Source organism: Colletes latitarsis, chromosome 13 (genome assembly GCF_051014445.1).
Source record: "Colletes latitarsis isolate SP2378_abdomen chromosome 13, iyColLati1, whole genome shotgun sequence".
NCBI classification, from domain to species: domain Eukaryota; kingdom Metazoa; phylum Arthropoda; class Insecta; order Hymenoptera; family Colletidae; genus Colletes; species Colletes latitarsis.
Genome location: NC_135146.1, coordinates 12,517,193 through 12,542,900, shown reverse-complemented (window position 1 = coordinate 12,542,900; position 25,708 = coordinate 12,517,193). Strand labels below are relative to the sequence as shown.

The 25,708-nt window shown below is 36.8% G+C and overlaps 1 protein-coding gene across 12 annotated transcripts in view; it reads left to right on the top strand.

Moving 5' to 3' along the window:
• Positions 1–25,708, top strand: part of Heph (polypyrimidine tract-binding protein 1 heph) — a 710,257-nt gene that overhangs the window by 64,840 nt on the left and 619,709 nt on the right. For 3 of the 12 annotated variants that reach the window (XM_076780643.1, XM_076780646.1, XM_076780645.1), the window contains exon 1: positions 13,954–15,029. The exons of 2 other annotated variants lie outside the window; for them this stretch is intronic. The gene's annotated coding sequence lies outside the window, so the exon portion shown is untranslated. Of the gene's footprint in view, positions 1–13,951; positions 15,030–25,708 lie in introns of those variants that run through there. 7 more of the 12 variants (XM_076780642.1, XM_076780640.1, XM_076780653.1 and 4 more) reach the window with 4 other exon arrangements.

Below are 25,708 nucleotides of genomic sequence, written 5' to 3'. Positions count from 1 at the left end.
ACCTACATTTTGACCCCATCGTGACTCATTCTTCCTCAGAAGCTACCTCCTCTTTAACAACTGTCCTGTGAAAATGGAAACTCGACAGTGCACAGTTAATTTTCACGATTTGGAGGAGCAAACATAGCCTGAAGTGTCTATTTTGTGTTGTTATGTCTAGAAAACACTTTAGAAATGGGATTAGTTGAGGTAGAAGAGGCAAATTTCACTGTGGAGAACCTGATCAAACGTAATCAGCCTCTATGCATATCTATTCCTACCTGGGTGCAATCTTCACCTACATTTTGACCCCATCGTGGTTCAATCTTCCTCAGAAGCTACCTCCTCTTTAACAACTGTCCTATGAAAATGGAAACTCGACAGTGCACAGTTAATTTTCACGATTTGGAGGAGCAAACATAGCCTGAAGTGTCTATTTTGTGTTGTTAAGTCTAGAAAACACTTTAGAAATGATATTGGTTGAGGTAGAAGAAGCAAATTTCACTGTTCAGAACCTGGTCAACCACCCTGTATGCATATCTATTCGTACTTGCAATCTTCACCTACATTTTGACCCCATCGTGGCTCATTCTTCCTCAGAAGCTACCTTCCCTTTAACAACTGTCCTATGAAAATGGAAACTCGACAGTGTACAGTTAACTTGAAGTGAAATTTTAGCGATTTGTAGGTGCAAACATAGCCTGAAGCGTCTATTTTGTGTTAATGTAGCCTAGAAAACATTTTACACGCGATATCGATCCATGTTGGAGGATCTCGAGGCATCTGAGCGTTATAGAAGATCAGGGTTTCCATTCGAGATTCCCGGTTTTTTCGAGAATTTCGTTTGAAAGGAGATCTCGATTGACAATCGAGTTTCGTCTCGGATCGGAGAACCGGTATTATCTCGTCTCGAATTTCGAGATTCCCGGAATTCCAGGATCCCGATCAGTTCTGCATGCGTGGCTCGAGCTCAGTTCGAAATAAAAACCGATAACCCCCTTTCGAGCCAACTGGCTATTCCGATTTTGTCGCTCGAAATTTGGAATTATTCTGTACGAGCCTCGTTCGTCGAAAACGTAAGTTACGCGATCGAAGACGATAGATTCGATGTTCGACAACCGTGGACCGCATTTGGCGCCATATTGGAAACTAATCAAGCGTTCTGTCATCGTCGATGTGTCATTAATCTCGATTATGTAGGCACGGACGTATAGCAGGTAAGATCATAACAGATGCTTCGCTTGAGATCAAAGTTACTACTAAGTGGACTGCCAAACGTTGCCATGGAAATTATTAGATCACCTTTAGCAAGATAATTCATCGCGTCAAGTGACTATATTACACGATCCTCGATCACGTATGAAACAGAATCTTACTTCCAACTATTTGACCTCGTTCGTGTTTTCACATTTCCTTTGCAAATTATGTCACATATAATTTCTTGCATTTCTAAATAAATAATATTGTATCTCGAGTCCTCTATAATTCCCAATCAAGTTATCGTATCGTAATTTCTTGCATTTGTTGAAAAATTAAAAATAAATGACATTGTATCTTGAATCCCTAATAATTCCCAGCCCACATGCGATAATTTAATTTAATAATAATGTTCTTGTATTTCTTGATACATAAAAAAGAAAAATTAAAAATAAATAATATTGTATATTGAATCCTCAATAATTCCCAGCCCATATGCGATAATTTAATTTCTAATAATTTAATTTAATTTAATGATAATTTCTTGCATTTTTTGATACATAAAAAAAAGAAATAAAAAATAAATAACATTGTACCTTGCATCCCTAATGATTCCCAGCTCATATGCTATAATTTAATTTAATTTGATAATAATTTCTTGCATTTCTTGACACATAAAAGAAAAAAATAAAAAATAAATAACATTGTACCTTTCCTCCCTAATAATTCCCAGCCCATATGCGATAATTTAATTTCTAATAATGTAATTTAATTTAATAATAATTTCTTGCATTTCTTGATACATAAAAAACAAAAATAAAAATAAATAATATTGTACATTAAATCTCTTATAATTCCCAGCCCATATGCGATAATTTAGTTTAATTTAATTTAATGATAATGTTCTTGCTTTTCTCAATACATAAAAAAAAGAAATAAAAAATAAATAACATTGTACCTTGCATCCCTAATAATTCCCAGCTCATATGCTATAATTTAATTTCTAATAATGTAATTTAATTTAATAATAATGTTCTTGCATTTCTCGATACATAAAAAAAAGAAATAAAAAATAAATAACATTGTACCTTTCATCCCTAATAATTCCCAGCCCATATGTGATAATTTAATTTAATTTGATAATAATTTCTTGCATTTTTTGATACATAAAAGAAAAAAATAAAAAATAAATAACATTGTACCTTGCATCCCCAATAATTCCCAGCCCATATGCGATAATTTAATTTCTAATAATTTAATTTAATTTGATAATAATTTCTTGCATTTCTTGATACATAAAAAACAAAAATACAAATAAATAATATTGTATATTAAATCTCTTATAATTCCCAGCCCATATGCGATAATTTAATTTAATTTAATTTAATGATAATGTTCTTGCATTTCTCGATACATAAAAAAAAGAAATAAAAAATAAATAACATTGTACCTTGCATCCCTAATAATTCCCAGCCCATATGCAATAATTTAATTTCTAATAATTTAATTTAATTTAATGATAATGTTCTTGCATTTCTTGATACATAAAAAAAAGAAATAAAAAATAAATAACATTGTACCTTTCATCCCTAATAATTCCCAGCCCATATGTGATAATTTAATTTAATTTAATAATAATTTCTTGCATTTCTTGATACATAAAAAAGAGGAATAAAAAATAAATAACATTGTACCTTGCATCCCTAATAATTCCCAGCCCATATGCAATAATTTAATTTCTAATAATTTAATTTAATTTAATGATAATGTTCTTGCATTTCTTGATACATAAAAAAAAGAAATAAAAAATAAATAACATTGTACCTTTCATCCCTAATAATTCCCAGCCCATATGCGATAATTTAATTTAATTTAATAATAATTTCTTGCATTTCATGATACATAAAAGAAAGAAATAAAAAATAAATAACATTGTACCTTGCATCCCTAATAATTCCCAACCCATATGCTATAATTTAATTTAATTTGATAATAATTTCTTGCATTTCTCGATACATAAAAAAAAGAAATAAAAGATAAGTAACATTGTATCTCGAGTCCCTCATAATTATCAACTGAGATGGGACTATAGTACCCAGGAAAAACGTATGCGGACGACGTCAAATATCGCGTTGCACGCACACGCGATGAAAGCCTCGCACGGCATCGCAACGGGCAGCACAAGAGCCCGCATATCAAATGGTGCGTATCACGGGATACAAGCAATTCCCATCAACCAATATTGTCATGTGGGTAATGAACGGCCGTGCGTTGAATAAACATGCGGCCAGGGGACACTTGAACTCGTACAGAGAACGATCGTGCCTATGGCAACGACGATCCACGCAAGATCCGCGGCCGGAAATCGTTTCTCCGTCCATGGGACTCTTCCTAGATTTCTTCGAAATCGTAAATATAGTGGGAGTTCCCCTAATACCAGACACTCGAGGAATTTTTTAAATTGTTGTTAGAATTTATTTATTGTGGACGAAATAGAAAAATAGATAATAATAGTTTGTAACAGAAAAACATGGATGCCCGTCAGCTGAACAGAATTAAACAAGCAACACCACAGGCAATCAATAAAACAAAACGTTTGCAGTCAATACCCGGACTCGCTAATTACCGCTAAATTCAACAATTGTTAAAAAAATATAATATTTCATGCCTTCTACAATGTTTCATTTATAATTTGACGATATTAGAAATTAGTATAAAGCGACAAAACAAATAATATTATCGTGATAGTTGACTGGAACTTTGATTCAACTTTATTATGGATCATTAATGGCCACAGATTGTATTTTCTTTAAAGAATTTTTTTTCTTGTGAGTGTGTAGGATTACGAGGGTATGTGAATTCACTAAAATTTATTGTAATTGGCCCCAGTAACTGAAAGTAATTTTTTTAGAACGATTTGGAATTTTTTAATTTTGTCGAAAAATTTCACATCTTTCTGAATTTTTTTCTCGAATGTGAGTAGGATTTCAGGGGTATGTCTGATGACCAAAAATTATTGTAATTGATCCCTGCAATTGAAAATAATTTTTTTAAAACGATTTGAAATTTTTTTTTTTCGTCAAAAATTTTACCCCTTCTCGAATTTTTTTCTCGAAACTGGGTAGGATTTCGGGGGTATGTCTAATGATAAAAAATGACTTTAATTGACCCTTGTAACTAAAAATAATTTTTTTAGAACGATTTAAAATTTTTTATTTTCGTCGAAAAATTTCACACCTTCTCGAATTTTTTACTAGAAAATGGGTAGGATTTTGGGGGTATGTCTAATGACCAAAAATTATTGTAATTGACCCCCACAGCTAACAATATTTTTTTTAGAACGATTTGAAATTTTTTAATTTTTCGAAAAATTTCACATCTTCTCGAATTTTTTACTAGAAAATGGGTAGGATTTCGGGGGTACGTCTATTCACCAAAAATTATTGTAATTGACCCTTCTAACTAAGAATATTTTTTTCAGAACGATTTAAAATTTTTTATTTTCGTCGAAAAATTTCACACCTTCTCGAATTTTTTACTAGAAAATGGGTAGGATTTTTGGGATATGTCTATTGACGAAAAATGATTGAAATTGACCCCCGCAATTGAAAATATTTTTTTTAGAACGATTTGAAATTTTTTTTTTCCGCCGAAAAATTTAGGCATCTACTCCCTGTCGATTTTTCTTAAAACTTCATTTTTCATTTTTAGTAATTTTGATAGACGCCCTACAGAAAAGTTGTCTAATACTTTTTTATAGGTACCCATGAGCTCTACTTCAGAAAAAAGTTTCATTGAAATATATTCACTATTGTAGGAATTATGGCTGTTTGAAAATTGGACCAATTTTATGGGGTTTTTCTCATTTTATCGGGTGAAGGATCAACTTTTCGAATATTTTTACGATTTCTACATATTCTTGATTAAAATACGCACCGTTTGCTTTTTTGAAAATGAAAATCCTTCAATCCGTTCAGAAGTTATGACATTTTAAAGAATCGCATGAAATTTTCAGGCAACATTTCCGGCCACATATTATATTTTCGATTAGGAATTTTTTTCTCGAAAATGCGTAGGAATTCGGGGGTATATCTATTGACGAAAAATGATTGAAATTAACCCCCACAACTAAAAATATTTTTTTTAAAACGTTTTGAAATTTTTTAATTTTGTCGAAAAATTTCACATATTTCTGAATTTTTTTCTCGAAACTGAGTAAGATTTCGAAGGTATGTCTAATAACCAAAAATTATTGTAATTGACCCCTGCAATCGAAAATAATTTTTTCAAAACGATTACAAATTTTTTGTCTTTGTCAAAAAATTTAGGCACCTACCCCCTATCGATTTTTCTTTAAAATTTGTTTCTGATTTTTAGTAAACGCAGCCATGAGTATATAGTAATACAATTTATGAATAACAAATAAAATATACAAAATTCCTACGTTGTACCCGAATTTGGACTTGGTAAACAGATCATAGATCCCTTTCACACTTCAACAAGTACCAGTAATTACCATCAGTGTTTTCATAAACATCCCTAATACAAAATTATTTCAATTTTAAATAAATGTATCAAAAATAAAATCCATTACATTACTCCCTCAGTTATCTCTCAGATAAAGACGTAACAAGAAATAGGAACTTTAAAACACAATTGTCATTTTGACTTGTGGCGGTTCTAGTATCAAAAAATTGCCGATAAAAAGCTATAAATCGAATTTCGTCGCGGCTCTGGGCCAGAGTTCCCCGGAGGGTGGCGTGCCAGGAAAGCAGAAAAACGTCCAAGCAGATGGAAAAGGGAAGAGGGGGCGAGAGGGGGCGAGAGCGGCCGTATGATCGCTGCTTAAACGTCGCGAACTTTTGGCGGAACTGTTATTGGGAAGTCAAACATCCAACGGCGCGAAGCCTGCAAAAGTTGGCTACGAGCCCAGACCGTGCTCCGTTGGCGTGGGTACAGTCGGACAACAGGCACACGCCCCGTGGAAGAGAGAACGAGACGGCGAGCAGGAAGAAGAATGAAAAGCTGGTCTGCAACAAGTCGCATAGGGCGACAAGGTTTGACACCGTGGTTAATTAACTTGCTATCGCTTCGGACCCACGATCGCCTTGTCCGCGGCAATTAACGCGAATTCGTTTGTGGAATATGTTCGCTGGATGCTCCCTCGCGATTTATGTACCTAATTGCGGATGCCCCTCATGCCTGCGGACTGCTCTTTAGCGCAGGGTTCATAGCTCATTTGAACGACGCCATAAGCGACGTCCCGTTTTTGATCCACGCGGGATTTATCGCGGCTTCGATCTTCCCCGTCTCCCCTTTCGAAGGGTCTCGTATTAGAATTCTTCTCCATCTTAAATTCTCAAGTTTCTCGACTGCAAACTCCGCAAGAGTGCTCCAGCACTTGGCCAACATTGCAGTTAACTGAATCTGGGAGTATTAAACTTGTCATCTAATCAAGCTGGGGGTCACTGATCGGCGAACAAAGTTTCCAATGAACCGATTAATCGGAAAGTGGGAGGACGATACTCTGGGGGAGCGTTTGAGAGATAACTTGTATCTCTGTTAACGTATTAGCAGTATCTCCATTCCACTCTTTTAACAAGTTTTCTGGGCCAGCCAGGTGGATCGAATTAAAATTACTTAACGGAGCCCTCCGATGGATGCTCATCATCGTCAATGTCTCCAAGTTCTGGAGCAAATGGATCTGTTAATTTATCAGCAGTATCTCCATTCTTTTAACAAGTTTTCTGGGGCCAGCCAGGTGGATCAAACGCTATTTTTAATTTGAAATTAAAGCCCTTTAATGGACACTCGTCATCGTCAATGTCTCCAAGTTCTGGAGCAAATGGATCTGTTAATTTATCAGCAGTATCTCCATTCTTTTAACAAGTTTTCTGGGGCCAGCCAGGTGGATCAAATGTTATTTTTAATTTTAAATTAAAGCCCTTCAATGGATACTCATCATTGTCAATGTCTCCCAAGTTCTGGAGCAACTAATGTATTATCAGTATCTCTAGACCACTCTTTCAACAAGCAATGTTTACTGCATCACTCAGGTGGATCGAACGTTATTTTTAATTTAAAATTACTCACTAAAACCCTGTAATGGGTACACTTTAACAAAGAGTGTTTTCTGGCCCAGCCAGGTGGATCAAACGTTATTTTTAATTTAAAATTGCTCACTAAAGCCCTTTAATGGGTACACTTTAACAAAGAGTGTTTTCTGGCCCAGCCAGGTGGATCGAACGTTATTTTTAATTTAAAATTGCTCACTAAAGCCCTCTAATGGGTACACTTTTTTAACAAAGAGTGTTTTCTGGCCCAGCCAGGTGGATCAAACGTTATTTCTAATTTGAAATTAAAGCCCTTCAATGGATACTCGTCATCATCAGAATCTCCAAGTTTTGGAGCAACTAATGTATTATCAGTATCTCTAGTCCACTCTTTCAACAAGCAATGTTTACTGCATCACTCAGGTGGATCGAACGTTATTTTTAATTTAAAATTGCTCACTAAAGCCCTTTAATGGGTACACTTTAACAAAGAGTGTTTTCTGGGCCAGCCAAATGGATCGAACGTTAATTTTAATTTAAAATTACTCACTAAAACCCTTTAATGGGTACATTTTAACAAAGAGTGTTTTCTGGGCCAGCCAGGTGGATCGAACGTTATTTTTAATTTAAAATTGCTCACTAAAGCCCTTTAATGGGTACACTTTAACAAAGAGTGTTTTCTGGGCCATCCAAGTGGATGAAACGTTATTTTTAATTTAAAATTACTCACCAGAGGCCTTCAATGAGTGCACGTCATCGTCAGAATGTCCAAGTTCTGGAGCAACTCTTGGTGAATGAAGGAAAGGAGGTACACGGAGCATTAACGCCTGTCGAATCGAAAGTGGCAGCCAATTTTCCAACCATCGGCCTCGAAGAGTATATATCATTCGCGCGACCTGCAAAACGACATTCCGTGTTGGCGTAATTAATGGGTTATCATAGAAGATCGATGTTTTAGCAGGGTCGGTCCGGTGACCGTCGAGGACCGTTTCGCCAGTCTGAATTTATTATTATCGCGATGCCTGCTGACGAGACGCGGAGGAAGAAGAGCGAAATGTAAGTGGAGGGAAGGACAAGCTGCTCAATTAATTAACCGGCAGACGGATAGCAGATGGTGCATACCGTAGGAACGGACGAGCCAAGGGGAGTGTTAAAAGCGAAAAGAGAAAGAGGAAGGAGACGATTATGGCCGATGGCGAGCCTTGTACTTCGTCTCCCTTAGGTATCGACCTTCTTAGTCAACGTGGGAGAACCCGATTATTTCATTCCGATTAACTTTCATTCTCTCGGTCCTTGGTTCCTCTGGACATCCACCCAAATACTATTTCAACGCTAGAACTCCTAAAACCAAAATGATCTCTCAAAACTTTTCAAGAAATAATCGAAGGAGTAACGAACTTTTGCAATATTATATAAAGCTGAATTTGGTGTAGACATTCCTGACCAAATGACAAAGAAATATAGAATCAGGATCAAGAAGATGGCCACTTCAAGTGTTCTTCAACATTTCAGATTTAGGTATAAAAGCAGATGAACTGAGACTGTAAAACCGGGGATGTAATCGCGAGAATCTGGTGTCCAAAGTGCTTCAAAGAGCACACACCTTGTCCACGCAGTGTCAGATAGAAAGTCGATTTTTCATCGCGTATTTCGAAAATACGCGGTCCAAGCGCGAGCCTACGGTCTATTGGTAGTTAAAACTCATAAGTCTTCGTCCGTGACTTTACTGTGCAGCGTGAAAAGGCTTCTTGGTCAAACGGGGTACGTGATAAATCTTAATTCGCACGTTGAGAGCGGCGTTTAGCGTTTCACCGGGTGAGATATGGGATTCAGCGCTGTCTCCGTTCCTACGCGGAAAGAAAGCAAGGAAATAAGGTGGAAAAGAATTCTTCCAGAAAGGTTTGCGTATTTACTTATGGACGAAACCATAATTTGTATTTGGTAAATGCAACGTGAAACAAATGGAAAGTCCGAATTGGTTTGCTCTCGATTTCCGCCATTTTCGTATTCACTGGCGCGATTTTCAAACTTTGGAAGGACTCTATGAGACTCAGTGCTGTCTCCGTTCCAATATGGAAAGAAAGCAAGGAAATAAGGTGGAAAAGAATTTTTCCAGAAAGGTTTGTGTATTTACTTATGGACGAAACTGTGGCAGAAAGTCTGAATTGGTTTGCTCTCGATTTCCGCCATTTTCGTATTCACTGGCGCGATTTTCAAACTTTGAAAGGACTTTCCACTGAGTGAATCATAGTGATTCGCTCTAGCTTTTCAATTATTACGGGGCGCCCGTTGGTGGAGTACAGAACGCATCGATAACGTGTATTTTGGGACGCGTCCAGCGTGAAATGGTAATTTAAAGCGGTTACCGCGTCTTCATTACCCGTAATGCATAACAGTTTTATTCGGTTCTTTCGGTTCCGGTGATCCGCGATAACTGAATTATCGGTGCCTCGATAGGACCACGTGATTTCGCGTTATTATAAAAATAGAGGTTCTGCATCAGCACGCTAATGCCGTAATAATGTTATCAATTTATCGGTAATTAAAGCTCGATGGGCGGCACGCGGCATTCTGGTTTAATTAAACTTTTCTGTATTGTTACTGACGATCGTTAAACCGATGCAACCAGACCGGGATATCACATTATTATATAAAATTCTGTGCCAGTACGGTTTCGTAATACCACATCGAAAACGTGAAAAATATAAAAAGTGTTTCGTTGACTCGTGAAATCAATTAAGTACTATATTATACCTCATTCCATTGCAAAATAGAAACATATTGGGTCGTCTCATAAATTCGTGCCGATATTCTGAAATTGACGAGGATAACATTTGTAATTTATTAGAAAATAAACGAAAATCAGAAATTTTTCGGCAAAATTGAAAAATTTCTAATCGTTCTAAAAAAATTATTTTCGGTTGCAGGGGTGAATTACAATCATTTTTGGTCATTAGACATACCTTCGAAATCCTACCCACTTTCGAGAAAAAAATTCAAGAAGGTGGCCACATTTTTCGACGAAATTAAAAAATTTCTAATCGTTCTGAAAAAATTATTTTTGATTGCAGGGATAAATAACAATTACTTTTTGTGAATAGACGTACCCTCGAAATCCTACGCATTTTCGAGAAAAAAATTCAGAAAGGGGGACAAATTTTTCGACAAATTTGAAAAATTTCAAATCGTTCTAAAAAAATTATTTTCGGTTGCAGGGGTGAGTTACAATCATTTTTGGTCATTAGACATACCTTCGAATTCCTACCCACTTTCGAGAAAAAAATTCAAGAAGGTGGCCACATTTTTCAACGAAATTAAAAAATTTCTAATCGTTCTGAAAAAATTATTTTTGATTGCAGGGATAAATAACAATTACTTTTTGTGAATAGACGTACCCTCGAAATCCTACGCATTTTCGAGAAAAAAATTCAGAATGGGGGACAAATTTTTCGACAAATTTGAAAAATTTCAAATCGTTCTGAAAAAATTATTTTCGGTTGCAGGGGTGAATTACAATCATTTTTGGTCATTAGATATACCTTCGAAATCCTACCCATTTTCGAAAAAAAAATTCAAGAAGGTGGACAAGTTTTTCGACGAAATTAAAAAATTTCTAATCGTTCTAAAAAAATTATTTTCAGTTGTGGGGATTAATAACGATCATTTTTGGTGAATAGACATACCCCCGAAATCCTACGCACTTCTGAGAAAAAAAATTCTTTACCTAAAATATAATGTATGGTCAGAAGTTTTCTGTCTCACTTCCTCCTACGTTCATTTCTGTAACCAGTCGGTAATGTCGCGAGTGACACAAAAATGGTAATGGGTCTCTAGAGACCCAGAAATATATACGTGATTATATCCCTCGATTTTATCACTTCACATGTAGCTGTAGTCCAATTATCCGCCATTGCCTCAGTCCCTATTAGGATAATCGAAATTTTATTGTATATTTAAAATATTGCCTCAAATTGTAGTGCAAAACTCTGCACGAACACATAGGATAACCTAACATTATATATAACTAGCAGGTATAATGAAACGTAAAATGAGTGACCTTGAAATTATCGTCAATTGCAAATCATCGTTTCCGGGGTTTTTCCTATCTTCTATGTACTTTAATATACTTTTTTACGGAGTGTCGCCACCGTTGCATTGTCTATCGCGGGACACCCAGTACATTAGTCCTAATTTAGCACATCTCGAGGACAATCATACCGCGTGCCACTGGCGCAGGAGGACATCCAGAAACCTGTTCGCCGTGTGTGCGCAAATACGACCTCTACCGGCACGATTTTACGCGTAAAAGGTGCCTGGGCTCGTCCTCTGTATGCGGTGAGCAGGATCCTGTGGGTATGTTCCCATGCAGGCGCGTCTCAGGGCCGTGCCCTTCACCGGCGTGCCCTTTCCCCATAGATCGTTCCTTTGTTCCAGAACGTCGCTCGACGTTACATTAATTTACCGATATCGAACAAAAGCTTTACGCAATTCGAATATTCGTGGGGGCCATCGTTTCTAATACGTGTATTTCACATTAGCCATTGCGCAATATAAATGTTGCTGTGTGGTTTTATGTAACTCGCGCGCGATCCTAACAAATGAGTTTCCAGCATAATCGCCGTGTACATACGTCGTGTTCGAGGTATTCGATAGCCGGGAATACCGAGAAACGATGGATAGTCGTTTCGTCTTTTATTTTAGACCGTGCAATGCAGTTTTCTTACGTCGCGGTGCGTAACGCGTTATTTCTTTTTTCGGTGTCGGTCGTCTCGACGGCTTAAGAGCCGTTCACATTGCGTATACGGCTCGAGACTGAATCACCGACGATTATGAAAGCGGTGCAAGTCACATATACATTTTACATCTATCAGAACAAATAGCAGACATAATATCAGTGTTGCGTCACGAAACACGCTTCGTTTAACGTATAATATAGATTCTGTATATTTAAATTAAATTCAGGAATAAATATGTATGGCTTCGGTTTGAGTCACGCGCGAAAGATAGGTTAGGTACATGTAAATGTAAAAATATAACGAGCAACGTTTTTTCTTCGCTGAAAAGTGGCTCGTTAACGCGAAGCATTCGATAAATTTAAGCGTTCGAAATTCCTTGAACGACGAGCGTTTTTAAGCACGTGCGAACGAAATTGGACGCGTGACAGAAATTTGCACCGCGAGCATTAAATTTCCAATCGCTACCAATGCACGGACACCGAGTTCCCTAAATGTTTTGAGAAGTTGGAAGCCGACTTGGCGAAATTTAGAACGAAGCAGAAAGAATAGACGCGTGGAAAGTATCGGACATTTTGTTTCTCCGGGCGCAGTTTCGAGCATCTACCAGCGAGACGAGAATAGTTGTGTGAAAAAACCTTTACGTGTGAGAATCGCCGGCAGCAGAGACGCACGAGGGCCTTCTTTTCCTTTAGACCTGTACTTCCTCTCTTATGCAGGGTACCCCGACACAAAGCAGCGTTTTCTACGCGACTTCGAGCCACGCTGTGCAAGGTCTCTCGTTCGTTCCCCTCCCGCCTTTCCTCTTTCTCCTTGCCTCCCTCCACCATTTTCATAGCATCTTCTCTCTTTCTCGTTCGACCATTCTTTCGCAGGCCCTCATCGTGCCCTCTAGGTTCCTCGTCTTGTTCAGTCGTATTCTTTTCGCCTATGCGACCATGTTCACGTGTATACACCGGGTGTCACGAAATGGGAATAAATTTATGTACACGACACGAGAATATAACAAGTTCAATTAAAGTCACGATACCTTGACCGTGGAACGAAGATCTGCTTATTTTGTGGTCTGAGGTAGAATATTATTCCTATTCGGGGCTTTGAGCACCAATACACTTCGGTTATTCAAGAAGAGAGCTTAACGTTGGATGGTTTTCGTGAAATAAAGTATGTCTGAACCATAATACAGGTCCCGCCATTTTCGATACTGTCAGGAAGGTTTGTTTGGTTTCCTATAACGATGACCGTCATCGTCGCCATCTATCGACGAATTATTCAACGTTCGAACAATAGTAGAAGCTAATGGTAAAAAATGTTCAAGTGACTCGAGTTAAATTATGATTTGAAAACGCCGTAAAACAGATTTTTATCTACGCGTTAACGATTAATAAAATATTTTTAGATGCTGGTTGATAAAAAGTTTATACTAGCTTCTCGTCACGCTCGGCAATTCTGATGAATCAGTGTGCAATACACTCGGTTCTCTTTCTATGCGAAAGTCACGTTCCAAAGAACACCGTTTGAAAAAGACATATTGCTCACGGTGAAATAGGAAATTTGTTCTGTAACTTTCAAAACTCGTACGAAAGAAAAGGATTTAAAAAACGGTGCAATAACATTATACAGAATAAGGTATGTAGAACATGATAGGTGAATATTTGCGAAGCCAGTGCTGATGTAAAAATTTTCATTAGGCAAAATTCAAGTATTCCAGGAAGCATGTTATGCTTGATTCTCTTTTTCTACAAGAAGATGTTAAGGGGATATAATTGTACCGAGTCGCAGATAAAGGTAACACAATTGTATCATTCGAATAATTCTATTTTCGACTGCTATATATTTCCTACGTATATTGAAACCTCGAACGAATGAAAGTTGAAAGGGGAAATACTGCATAACGAAAAGTCGCCTCCGAGTCAAAAGACACCCCGTATATGCACACGTTGGTGTAGAACACAGGCGTTTGTATCGTGTGCCGATACACCAATACATCGGATGGTCGCGAGAGACGGAGAAACGGTGGCAGACGGAGAAAGAATGAGAAGAAGAAGAACGGAGAGTCGAGTCGAGTCGAGTCGGCTGTTGCCGGCTGCGTGTTTCCCCTCCTCGATCCTCCGGTACCCCTCCTAGGCTGTGCCCCTCCAGCTTGTGCGCTTCAATCACCCCACGTCCCTGCGGCGGGTCGCCATATTTCCCCCTCTGACCTCTCCGCACCCTTGTACAGCCGTGAGTCGAGTGGTCGGCACCGTCCTCCCTCCGGCTCCCTCGTCCACCTTCTCCTTCCCCCTCTAGATTTCCCGTCTCGCTCTACCCCCCTCTACCCTCGGCTCCTCTCGTGGCGTGCCACGACTCGTGGCGAAGTTTTAGCGTCGCCTACCTCTACTCGTGGCGTGCCTACAACTCTTAGCCGGATCTATTACGCGCAGTTTTCGTGTTCGTGTAACATTTCGTCTTCGTAATTCCTTTTCATGCGTTTTTTTTTTTCCCCGACGTTCGTCTGTTCCGTACGTTTCGGCGATCGAGCGCCAGTCGCCGAGTACCGCGAGTTTTGCAGTGTATTAATATCAGCTCGGTGTGAAACTGCTGACGTCGGTTGTCGAGCCTTTTTAACGCGTCGCGCGTGTGCTCCCGAAGAAAGAGCGTAAATTTTCGACGCAGGTTCCCAGAAGTTCGCGGATCCTCGTGTCCGATTCGCGTCGCGTCATCTCCTAACCTCCAAAACGTTTCGCGAGTCGCTCTCGTGACAACCGAACGCCGGCGGCTGCGTCCTGCTCATCTGTATGACGTTGTCTTCGATTCGACATTCACGCGACGTTCTCGCGCGTTCGTTTGCATCACTTGGCGCGTAGTGCGTGCGCGGAAATCATCGATCTCCGTTTTCGAGAGTGACCCGTCGCCGATTCTCCTTTTTTCACGTATCGTCGCGCCGGAGCCTGTGACCGTTTGTTGTGTTTTTGTGCCAAGGATATTTCGCAGCGTGTGCTCCGCCGATCCCCGATCTCTCAGGAAGCTCCGTTTTGGATACGATCTTCCCAGCCTTCTCACCGATCGCCGTCCTACCGTTTGCACGGTTAGTATATCTTTGCTCATTCGACTCGTGGTTGCGTTCTGGACGACTCCGCGACGAATAAAGGTGTTTCTCTTGAAATCTCCCAACGCGGCGGCATTTCCCGTGCGCGCGTGCTCGAAAATCACCGTATATACCCCACTGGTCGCTCGTCAGATTCAAGGGCGCATGTCCACCGTCGATGCTCTCTCTCTTCCGTCCAACCGTCTCTTTTCTTTTCGCCAATTGCGTCGTGCTTTCGTTTCGTTCGGTTATTCCTTTTTACCGGTTCATCTGTTTCGATTCGCGACGATTAGCCTGTCTCTTTCGCCTTCTACCTAGGTCGCGATTACCGGCTTCGATCTCAAATCATAATATTTGCGCCGGTCTCTGTTTACATTTGCGCGTCGAGATTCGCGGTACATTGCGCACAGTCCGTTACGCGCCAAAACCATTTTCTCATACTATACCAGTGTCCATACGAAACATTTAACGCGATATTTACGTGTTTTTGCACGAATCTCCCTGTTCGAATGCTAACGGTGCTCGTAAACGTGGTTAATTACCATTTTTGAGACACTAACGCGTAACGTATTGGTTAAGTTCGTAATAAGAACATAAAATGTAAACGATGATGGAAATTCTCTGAACCGATCACGTGTTTGTTGCAAAATTGACCGTTTTTCAGTCGATCAACAGATAATTTATAAAGGTTATACGGGAATTTCTTTTTTAATTCTCGAGATCGGATTTGTGGAACTTTGAAAGATTTATGACGAGAGCTAATCAGGAAAGAACTCGCAGATATGGCAAATAAGGTGCTTGGTAATTCAAGATATGAATTTTCAGAAATATTTAAGAACTAATAGACGCTGTGTTCAGCAGAGAAGAACAGAAGATGACACGATAGAGACGAGTACTTCTGAACCAGTGCCAGACGTTTATATGTGTATCTAAATGTATGTCTTCCCTTTCTTGTGGCTTTCTTAATAACATTATCTTTCACTTAATTTATATTACGGTAAATATACAGTATTAATAAACTATACTATCGTGATTAAACTTTTAGGGAGTTAAAAATTGTACACAGATTTCTTGAACAATTTTTTTAATACTTATCTAAGTTTTTTTTGCAGTGGTGTATTTCTTTTAAATTTAAATTTTGGTGTAATTACTGACGAGAGAACTAACCAGTTCGTTTCCTCGATTAAGCGTACGAACCGTCTGCAATTAAGGCGTCTAATTATTGCGGAACAGCGACCTCTTACTAGTACCTTTGTTTTCTAGGAAATTATGTAAAACGTACGAGCCGGGACTGTACTCATTGTCAATGGAATCGCGTGTATATCAGTTCCAAGACGCAGGCGTGATTTACTTCTTCGTTGCAGAACGCGCAGAGTAATAAGTAAAATTCTAATCTCTGGCAACACCGAGCCTCCATTCAGAAACTTGCGCGCCCCGTTAGTCATCTTGCTGCACGATACCGCGAGGTTATTAATTAGACTTAATCATCTCAGTATTGGGAGAACGCCGAGTGCCCGTTGTTGTGACCCATTAAATTGTTATTAGTGGCCTGCGATATCCGCGATTACGATGTGTGTATAGGGCTCGTTGTTACGGTACGATACTGCAGTGGGCGTAAAAATGTCCTGTATATACAGTTAGATATACAGGGTGTTCAGCCACCCTAGGGAAAAATTTTAATGGGGGATTCTAGAGGCCAAAATAAGACGAAAATCAAGAATACCAATTTCTTGATGGAGGCTTAGTTAAAAAATTATTAACAATTAAATCCAAAAATTTCAAATCGTTCTGGAAAAAATATATTTAGTTACAGGGGTCAATTATAAGCATTTTTGGTCATTATACATATCCCCGAAATCCTACCCACTTTCGAGAAAAAAATTCGAGAAGGTACTGAAATTTTTAGACGAAATCCAAAAATTTCAAATCATGCTAAAAAAATTATATTTAGTTACAGGGGTCAATTACAAGCATTTTTGGTCATTATACATATCCTCGAAATCCTACGCACTTTCGAGAAAAAAATTCCTTACTGAAAATCTAATTAGGTGCTTAAATTTTTCGACGAAAAAAAAAAATTTCAAATCGTTCTGAAAAAAATATTGTTAGCTGTGGGGGTCAATTACAATCATTTTTGGTCATTACACATACCCTCGAAATCTTACCCATTTTCTAGAAAAAAATTCGAGAAAGTGTGAAATTTTTCGACGGGGAAAAAAAATTTCAAATCGTTCTGGAAAAATTATTTTCCGTTGCAGGGGACAAGTACAATCATTTTTGGTCATTAGACTTATACTCGAAATCCTACCCATTTTCTAGAAAAAAATTCAGTACGGGCGGAACTTTGAATGTTAATAACTTTTTAACGAAGGCTCAATCAAGAAATTGGTATTCTTGATTTTCGTCTTATTTTGGTCTCTAGAATACCGTATTAAAATTTTTCCCAGGAGTGACCACCCTGTATATATTTATCGTAGCGCTGGTCGAGAAATGACAAGTCCGTCTGGTTCCTCGAACTCTAGGTTCGCATGTCGCGACCATGGTCGCCAATGGGTCCAATACCCTCACACGTGGTGCCGATACGTGGGTGAAAAGTATCGATCAGACCTAGGCCGAAGTAAGATATTTTTGTACTAGTCACCTACAGGGAGATCTAAAAGAAGGATTCCAAGATTCTGGGCCATCTTGCACAGTTAATAATACTGTAAACAAATTTAATTTATCATCCCTTGATATCTTCAAACATTAACACACTTTAAATAAATGGCAGGTTTTCTCTTTTTCTACAAGAAGCATTCCAAGATCCTTAAACAGTTAATTTCAGTGTTAAAAAGTTTAGTATATTGTCTTTTGATATTCTCAAATGTTAACACTCTTTAAATAGGTGCAATAATTTTGTAAATGGCAGGTTTTCTCTTTGTCTGAAAGAAGGATTCCAAGATTCCTGAACAGTTAATTTCAGTGTTAAAAAGTTTAGTGTATTGTCTTTTGATATTCTCAAATATTGACACTCTTTAAATGAATGCAATAATTTTGTAAATGGCAGGTTTTCTCTTTTTCTGAAAGAAGGATTCCAAGATTCTTGAACAGTTAATTTCAGTGTTAAAAAGTTTAGTGTATTGTCTTTTGATATTCTCAAAAATTAACACTCTTTAAATAAGTGCAATAATTTTGTAAATGGCAGGTTTTCTCTTTGTCTGAAAGAAAGATTCCAAGATCCTTGAACAGTTAATTTCAGTGTTAAAAAGTTTAGTATATTGTCTTTTGATATTCTCAAAAATTAACACTCTTTAAATGAATGCAATAATTTTGTAAATGGCAGGTTTTCTCTTTGTCTGAAAGAAGGATTCCAAGATTCCTGAACAGTTAATTTCAGTGTTAAAAAGTTTAGTATATTGTCTTTTGATATTCTCAAAAATTAACACTCTTTAAATAAATGCAATAATTTTGAAAATAAATAACAAGTTTCCTTTTTCTCCTAAAAGAAGAATTCAGAGATTCTTTGTACTGTACAGTTTGGTACAAAACATTAATTTCAAAATCCAAAATTAAATCCTCTGATATCTTAAAAAATGAGTAAATTTTAAATAAACACAATAATATTACAAGTAAACTTCAGATTGTCGTAAGAATTAAAAATAGCCCAAGCGTTTATAATTTTGTTTATATAAAGTCACCTTGCCCCTAATTTCTGCGTTGTAATTCCTCCGAATTAAAGATCTTCTCTACTCGGTAGCATTCATCGTAGTAAATTTTCTTTAGTTTCTCCAGCATTACAGGCGATCAGTTCGAGGTTAGGTTCGTTGTTCATAACCTCGCAACATTTCCAAGCGCGATGGAGTATTTCTCTTCAATATTCTAATCCTTCCGTCAATTTGACGCCGTTGTGGCTCGTATCCTCGTGGTTTCTCGCGTAGTTTTGTCGTGGTATGCTCGTCTAGCCCCGATATCTCTGTAATTTAACTCGTGATACGAATAACGATGACGCCGCCAGACACCGCGAGGCGTCTCTCGCCGCGTGAAATTCATCCACGCTCGAATACTTTCGTGAAATGGAAAGTTATTTTCTCCGGTAACGCAACAGGACCACCTGTTTCGATGCCTCTGAGCGGTTTTTATTGTTCGCTGGGTCCTTTTTTGCGACGATCGGCTCTTGAAACACGTGGAACCGGTTTGTACCACTGCGTCGACGGGAATTTCAGTCCAAGAAGGAAGACGAACACTGCAACAGACAGTTCTAACTTCGAGCGGAATGTTCGCGCGGCGCCTGGTTATCCAGGAATTCGGATTTCCCGGCTGAATTGGATTTTAGATTGTTGCCCGTACAATGTTTTGACGTTTAAACACGAAACGGCCATGGCTGATATATTTTTTATCCGAAACGATTTCGTTCGAGTCGATTATAGCATGTATTAAAAATATTTTTTAAATTTTCTAAACCTCCGATCGATTCTGAGGTTTACGACGGTATCACGTTCGAAAAGATATTTTTAGGTTAGCTTGGAGGAAATTTGTATTTGTTCCTTTTGAAAACAAATAATTTCTGGTACAAGTTGTTAGCTCTAGAACAAAAATTGTATTCAAGTAACTTATTTTTGCGTCTATTGTTGGCTGATTATTTACACTGAATTCTCTTCTGTGTCACTGTCAGTGTAACGGTCGTCTCGAAACCTGGATCCTCTCCACACAAAAGACAATTAATCTACGAGAGCAGACATCTAGAAACTGTCCTAGAGTTAATTTTGAAAGTCAGTCAATGCAAACAATATTAACACTTTGATTACCACGTCACCTATATATGAGCGACAGGAGTTAGATAAATTCTTGAAATGTAAAACGAAATAAATTTGGATCGTATTCATGAATTTTAACGAGGTCACGAAAATAAGTATGAAGTTAAACTTTACACATGTATTATTACGTAAAATAAGATTTTTATTCATGGTTAGTCCCTAATAATTTGTATGTTCAAGTATTTCTTATATTTTTGTATATTAAGTGCATTATGTAGTTGTTTGGGAATTAAAATCCCCCATAAATGCATTACGTGCATCTGTTCAGGCAGCATTTAACAAAGTCTAACTAGATTTTTACCAAATAAAAGTTTATTTTAAATCGTGTAACAAATTTTAATTTGGAATAGCAAAATTACTAACGTAAATAGGTGCTATACGTCGAGGACAAGAGTCAGAAATAGTGGAGGGGATGACTGAGCGTCAGTTACGGAGGCACAAGCTATTTCAGTTAGGGAGGAACCCCTGTTCCATGAAAAAAATAAAACACGTTGCTTCAGAGACTTTTTGTCGAAAATTTCTTGTTAAATTAAGTGCATTCTGTAATTTTTTGGGAATTAAAATTTCAGTTTAGGTTAGGAGCATTATTTATGTCGTTTAATACGTCATAAATGTAGGAAGCAACTGGTGGAGTATAAATTTTTATAATAGTTACAATGATAACAAAATACAATTTTATCAAATAAAAGTTTATTTCAAATCAGATAAAGAATTATTCATTTTGAATATTGCAATTGGTTGCAAAAAGCGAAACAGCACTATACGTTATGACAAGAGTCAGAAATGGGGATGACTGAGCGTCAGTTAGGGAGGCAGAAGCTATTTCAGTTAGGGAGGGGCCTCTGTTTTATAAGAAAAATAAAACACGTTGCTTCAGAGAATTTAGGTCGATGATTTCTTGTTAAATTCTATAGTTTTTTGAGAATTGAAATTTCAGTCTAGGTTAGGAGCATTATTTATGTCGTTTAATACTTCATAGACTGCTTTGCTTTCAAACAAACTGTAGAAAGCTTGTTTGGAATATAAATTTTAACAATAATTACAGTAATTACAATAATAACAAAATACAATTTTATCAAATAAAAGTTTATTTCAAATCAGATAAAAAATTATTCATTTTGAATAGTGCAATTGGTTGCAAAAAGCGAAACAGTGCTATACGTAGGGGACAAGAATCAGAAATGGTGGTGGGGATGACTAAGCTTCAGTTAGAGAGGCACAAGCTATTTCAGTTATCGAGGAACCTCTGTTTCATAAGAAAAATAAAACACGTCAGAGACTTTTTTGTCGAAGATTTCTTGTTAAATTAAGTGCATTCCATAATTTTTTGAGAATAAAAATTTCAGCGTATTAACCTAGTATTAACTCGACATCGAATCGAATTCTAGGCAGAACTTTTCGACTCGAATTAAAATTCGAATTTCGATTTGAGTATTTGATTATACCCAAGTTTGCTTAGTGTGTCTGTTGAGGCAGTTTGAATGCAATAATCGCGTCGCTTACCATGCTGGCACGCATTCGTGCGTGTAACCGTTCGTCGGAATGCACGAGACGAGTGGATATACGACCTCAGTAGCTACCGAAACAACAGTGGGTACGAGAGTATCAACGCACCGCTAACCGATCGGGAACATCTTCTTCGTGAACTTGAAAAACACACACGATAACCGTGTTTTTATTAACTCTATAGAAGTTTAAATCGAAGATAACGTACGTTAAACAAGAGTCGGTGTTCCGAAAATATACATATTTTAAAGCGGGTACATGAAAATCGTCTCCGTCTCGTCTGTTCCGTTATCTGCCAAACGGAATGCTTCGCGAAATGTTTCTTTCCGTACCGCCGGCGCGAGAAGTTGTTTATTTTGTCTGCCGTTTCCAATAAGCGACTGTTTCTAAAAACAAGAACGAGGGAAAGAATTTCACTTGCCTCGAGAATAGCTGGGCATCGCGACGCGCTGCTTTTACGACGATCGGGGAATAAAAAGAGAACTTTCGAACGTCTCGATTGTCCGATTGAAATTAGGACAATCGGTGAACGATTAATTTATTTTAGAAAATTATATAATACATTGTATACAGTTCTCATTAACTGTATTTGTAGAATACACGTTTACAACAATTACGAAATAACTACTTTATAACAATTAAAGTTGTTGTAGATGGCTTGTTAAAAAAAATAAGTATGAAATTTGAATGATGACTGTGGTGCAGTGACGAACGTACGAGACAAGTACTATTTTGGCCAGAGTTCAAATCCTGTAATGTACAGATTTTTTTATTTTATTTTTTATTTTAGAAATCGATCATTTTCAGAATTTTTATTCTTTTTTAATTGTCAGTGTGTCAACTTTTAATACAAAATGTTAATTTTCTTATTTTTTGTGATAAACTTTTAATTACAAATAAGTTACAATTTTTACAGATTGGAAGTTCTTTCAACACATTTTATTTTCCTCAGAAATTGCAGTTTCTTTCATAAAAATACCAGTAAAATTTTGGCCAGGGTTCAAATTCCTTAAAATATAGAATTTTTTATCTTAGAAATCAATAATTTTGCTAATTTTTATTATTCCTTTTTAATAGCCACTGTATCAACTTTTAAAACGTTTATCTCCTTATTTTTTGTGATAAACTTTTAATTGCAAATACGTTACATTTCATTACAAACTACAAAGTCAACAAATCTTATTTTCCTGAGAAATTGCAATTTCTTTCATAAAAATACCAGTGAAATTTCGACCCAAGTTCAAATTCCATAATAGAATTTTTTATTTTACTTTTTCATTTACCAACCAGTAATTTTGCCAATTTTTAATATTCTTTTTTAACAGTAAACTTCCAACGCAAAACATTAATTTCTAAAATAAATTCTTTCACCAAATACTTCACTTTGCCCGTACGTGGCGACTTCGCAATAAATTTCGTAATTAACAATTGTATAAAGCTAGAAAAATGTTGCTGGGTCTCTGTCGCGTTGAATAAAAATAACAACGATGGGCGCGTTCGAGGAAATGCGTTTGCAATTACACTGCAATTTAACCGCGGTAACTATAAAAATGTTTCTTACGGTTTTTGTATTTGTCTGGTTAACGAGTTTGTTACGACACGTTTGCGTCAGTTAAGTAAGAAATTACCGAGTCACGAGTGAAATGGTAAGAGCAGCGAATTAAGCAACGAAGACTAGCGGAGATGTCTTCGTAGCACAAAGGAATTAATGTAGAGTCTTATTTAAATTTTATGGAAGTCTCCAAAGGCGTATCACCGCCGGTAGTTTTACAATCGCATAGCTAATGTTGCATCTAATTAAAAGCAGGAGGAGGGGGCTTTGATAGCAGAGATAATTTGCGATTCCTCTATTTACTTCGTCACTGATTTTCAAGGTTTAAATATTAAATATTTTCGAGATACAAACAGTGGACAAAAGTACGATTGTCGTAAAGTTTGGAGAAATTTAGTGTTTCGGTGAGAGTCTGCACAAACGTAGACTCACTTTCTCCGCAAATATTTTTCTGCACGACGCAGAATTCCAAGCTTTCGCGTGATCGATCGAGCGAGCTTGACCCGTAACTAATACCGCGGCAACTGAGACAGAACCAGAGTTTCCCCACATAATTTTCCACGGCTGTGAAACACACAATGCACTGTGGGTATCATTAACGAGGGCTATTAACAAACGTCGATGAGGTTCGCGTTTTTCCCGGATTGAAACTGACGTATAGCAGGAAACAATGCTGTAAATAAATTCTGCACAATCAAAATGGAGTTTTTATTATACAGGGTGTTCGACCAACCTTGGGAAAAATTATAATGGGGGATTCTAGGGGGCAAAATAAGACGAAAATCAAGAATATCAATTTCTTGACTGAGGCTTCGTTAGAAAGTTATTAACAATGAAATTAAAAAATTTCAAATCGTTCTGGAAAAATTATTTTTAGTTGCAAGGGTCAATTGCAATCATTTTTGGTCATTAGACATATCTTCGAAATCCTACCCACTTTCGAGAAAAAAATTCGAATAGGTATTGAAATTTTTCGACGAAATTGAAAAATTCCAAATCATATTAAAAAAATTATATTTAGTTGCAGGGGTTAATTACAATTATTTTTGGTCATTAGACATAACTTCGAAATCCTACCCATTTTCGAGAAAAAAATTCGAGTAGGTATTGAAATTTTTCGGCGAAATTGAAAAATTCCAAATCATACTAAAAAAATTATATTTAGTTGCAGGGGTTAATTACAATCATTTTTGGTCATTAGACATACCTTCGAAATCCTACCCATTTTCGAGAAAAAAATTCGAGTAGGTATTGAAATTTTTCGGCGAAATTGAAAAATTCCAAATCATACTAAAAAAATTATATTTAGTTGCAGGGATTAATTACAATCATTTTTGGTCATTAGACATACCTTCGAAATCCTACCCACTTTCGAGAAAAAAATTCGAGTAGGTATTGAAATTTTTCGACGAAATTGAAAAATTCCAAATCATACTAAAAAAATTCTATTTAGTTGCAGGGATTAATTACAATCATTTTTGGTCATTAGACATACCTTCGACATCCTATCCACTTTCGAGAAAAAAATTCGAAAAGGTATTGAAATTTTTCGGCGAAATTGAAAAATTCCAAATCATACTAAAAAAATTATATTTAGTTGCAGGGGTTAATTACAATCATTTTTGATCGTTAGACATACCCCCGAATTCCTATGCATTTTCGAGAAAAAAATTCCTAATCGAAAATGTAATTTATGGCCAGAAATGTTGCCTGAAAATTTCATGCGATTCTTTAAAATGCCATAACTTCTGAACGGATTGACGGATTTTAATGTTCAAAAAGCCAAACGCCGCGTATTTTAGTGTAGAATATGTAGCAATTATAAAAATATTCGAAAAGTTGATCCTTGACCCTGCAAAACGAGAAAAACCTCATAAAAATGGTCCAATTTTCAAACAGCCATAATTTCTGCAATAGTGAATATATTTCAATGAAACTTTTTTCTGAAGTAGAGCTTATGGGTACCTATAAAAAAGTATTAGACAACTTTTCTGTAGGGCGCCAAACAAAATTACTAAAAATGAAAAACGATTTTCAAGAAAAATCGACAGGGAGTAGATGCCTAAATTTTTCGGCGGAAAAAAAAAATTTCAAATCGTTCTAAAAAAAATATTTTCAATTGCGGGGGTCAATTTCAATCATTTTTCGTCAATAGACATATCCCAAAAATCCTACCCATTTTCTAGTAAAAAATTCGAGAATGTGTGAAATTTTTCGACGAAAATAAAAAATTTTAAATCGTTCTGAAAAAAATATTCTTAGTTAGAAGGGTCAATTACAATAATTTTTGGTCAATAGACATACCCGCGAAATCCTACCCATTTCCTAGAAAAAAATTCGAGAAGGTGTGAAATTTTTCGAGGGGGAAAAAAAATTTCAAATGGTTTTGGAAAAAATATTGTCGGTTGCGGGGGTCAATTACAATCATTTTTGGTCATTACACATACCCCCGAAATCCTGCGCATTTTCGAGAAAAAAATTCAGAAAGGGCGGAACTTTAAACGTTAATAACTTTTTAACAAAGCCTCCATCAACAAATTGATTTTCTTGATTTTCGTCTTGTTTTGGCCTCTAGAATCCTCCATTAAAATATTTTCCAGGGTTAGCCGAACACCCTGTATAATAGAAAGTAAGTGGAGTATAAATTTTTAGAATAATTACAATAGTTACAATAATAACAAAATACAATTTTGTCAAATAAAAGTTTATTTCAAATCAGATAAAAAATCTTAAAAAATGCTTAGCTTACAAACAAACTGTAGAAAGCAACTGATAGAATATAAATTTTTACAATAATTACAATAGTTACAATAATTACAAAATACAAT